The 2,787-nt window shown below is 37.9% G+C and overlaps 1 pseudogene; it reads left to right on the plus strand.

Moving 5' to 3' along the window:
• Positions 1-53: 53 nt before the first annotated feature.
• On the plus strand, positions 54-190 carry LOC145255989 (U2 spliceosomal RNA; annotated as a pseudogene).
• The last annotated feature ends 2,597 nt before the right edge of the window (positions 191-2,787 follow it).

The raw sequence follows: 2,787 nt of genomic DNA on the forward strand, positions 1-2,787 counted from the left end.
TTTTTGTTATAGATCAAAGGTCTGTTGTTAATACATGCTGTTCTTAGCTTTTAAACTTTTCTTGGCCTTTTGGCCAAGATCAAAGTGTATTATCTGTTCATACTACATGCTGGACTTATGTTTGTAACTTTGTGATATTAAGTAAGGGATCACTTTTTTGTATTAATTTTATGTAAAATGATAACCCACTTTACAACCAGTCAGTCTCAATGCCATTCAAGTCATTTTTAAGCATACACACCATTCTTAAGGTCATTCAATTCATCCTTTAGTTCATTAAATTCATTCTAAGTCAGTTACTTTTGATTTATTTCAGTCATTTCAGCCCATTTTTCGGTCATTTTAGTTTATCTTTAAGAATGTCATATCAATCCTATATTCAGGCATTTACTCATTACACGAGAGCACGAGACTAATGGCTATCGGCCTTGTTATTTCTTAAAATTCACTTGCAGAAATATGTGAATGGATGTGGCCATATATTTTTAGTCTGCATTTTTTACTTAAATTTTAGGTTTGGTTACAATTTTTATATTCTCTTACATATTTTATGGCAGTGTTCTCTTAATTGTTCGGTAGTAAACCTCGGATTGTTTAACACATAATTGTAAGAACGCGCCTTAATTTCTGTAGCAAAAAAAAAGAACGAAAAGCAACTTTGATTACATGGTTGTAGCAAAAAGTTTGGTTAGACGCAGAGCACTGTTCCAAGTACCCAGGTCTGAACGCTTCCCTAACTCCTCCCAGAGACCTGGTTTATCGTGTCCGGCATGCTTCAATAGCAGGTGTGCCATGTGACCATGAGGGCACTGCGAAATCGAGGGCTTGTGAAGATCGTGGACGCCATCTTGAAACTTTTTGATATTTCTTTCTTCTCATCCCACAGGACAGACGGACGTTTCCGATGTGAGCGTTGACGATGTATGTAACGTTTGTAAAGGCAAAGTGAGTACAAACGCGTGACCGCTTGTTCTTTTTTATGAATATCACAATTTCTTTTGTATTTTCTCTTATCTTATCAGTTGTTGCTGTTGATTTTATGGTGACAATTTTGGCGTCTGAGTTTTCTCATCCAAAAAAATGTTGTGTTTGCATAAAATGTTTATTACGTTTGATGTTATTTTTCTTTTAATTTATGCGGAACTCTAATGGTTCTAAAGATATTTCGAGGGCGTCCAAGAAAATATTTTATAAATAAACATTGTAGACTTTTCTTTATTCATTTAAACCGTTGTCGATTAAAAAATGTTTTATTTATTAAAATTAGTACTATTTCCCAATACCAAGAAAAAGAATATTAAAAAAATAAGTTTCTATACCTGATCAGAAGACTCGAATAATATAAAAATCCAGCAGTGAAAATATGGCGTAATACGGTCAATAGTTTCTGGTGTTAGAAATGTTTATAACGATAGAATAAACTAACTTTAGGATAAACGAAAAAGAGCAATCAAACACACATATGAACGGTTTTCTGAGAAATAACGACGTAGAACATTCAGAGCCTATAACTGTTCATTAAACCATCAGGAATCATGGTGGCATGCATTCATTTGAGAACAACTGCACTGTATTTTCATAAAAACAAAATAATAGCAATTCCTTACCCTAATCTATTGCTTACCTTTTTTTTTATTTATTTTTTTAATTACATTTTCACCCCAAACAAGGCACATTGCCACTTTAACGTAGGGGGCTACTAACAGGGGAAATATCTACTGGGGTACTATGTAGGGTTTAGGGCAGCGAGATGTTGGTTCACGTTGCACTTGAACTTATGCATGTCAGTACAGTTGGGGAAGCAGTGACCTGGGATGGAATTCCAAAGTCTAGCAGTTCTGGGGAAGAAACTACTGGAGTAGAAAGATCTTTTACATCTAGGGATCTCTACAGTGTGGGGGTGGGATTTTGTAGCTTGTCGGGTCTGTCGAGGGTGTTCACGTCGTGGGGGCACAAGTGCTTGTAGTTCTTCAGAGCATTTACCATTATAATACTTGTAGAAAAGGCAGAGGGATGCAACGTTTCGACGATGGGACAGAGGCTGAAGTTTAGATGCCAGTTTAGGGCCTATCAGATTTGCGACTCTCTTTTGAACCCTGTCAAGGAGCGAGAGACTAGTAGCCGATGCACCGGCCCAAATATGACAGCAATACTCCATACATGGGCGAATAGTGGCCTTATATAGGTACAGGATACTTTCGGGTGTTAGAAGTTTTCTAGCACGGTAGAGAGAGCCCACCTTCCTCGCAGCGGCCCTGGCAATGCCCTCGATGCAATTGTTCCAACTCATGTTTCCTGTGAACGTTAGGCCAAGGAGCTTGAAAAACGTACTCTCAGATAAAGAGTTGTTGGCCATTGCTATAGGTGGTAGAGAAGGTTTCTTGTAATTATTGAATGAAACCAGTTTTGTCTTGGTGGCATTGAACGTTACCATCCATTTTTGTCCCCATTCTACTACTGATTGGAGGTCATCCTCTAGTGTTTCTGCCATTACTTTAGATATATGTTCATTTGTTTTCCTGTCGTGCCTGCTATAGAGTGTGGTGTCATCAGCATATATACCCATCTCCGAGGCAATTTTGTCGCGGAGGTCATTTATGAATATAAGGAACAGCAGAGGACCAAGGATAGATCCCTGGGGCACTCCCGCATTTATATCATATTGTTTAGATGTACGACCGTCGAGGACAACCTGGATTTTTCTCTTATCTAAGAAGGATTTAATTATGTTAAGTATTCTACCAGTGATACCGTAAGATCTAATCTTCCTGAGGAGACCCTCATGCC

Source organism: Euprymna scolopes, chromosome 31 (genome assembly GCF_053919585.1).
Source record: "Euprymna scolopes isolate OS-2025 chromosome 31, ASM5391958v1, whole genome shotgun sequence".
NCBI lineage: Eukaryota > Metazoa > Mollusca > Cephalopoda > Sepiida > Sepiolidae > Euprymna > Euprymna scolopes.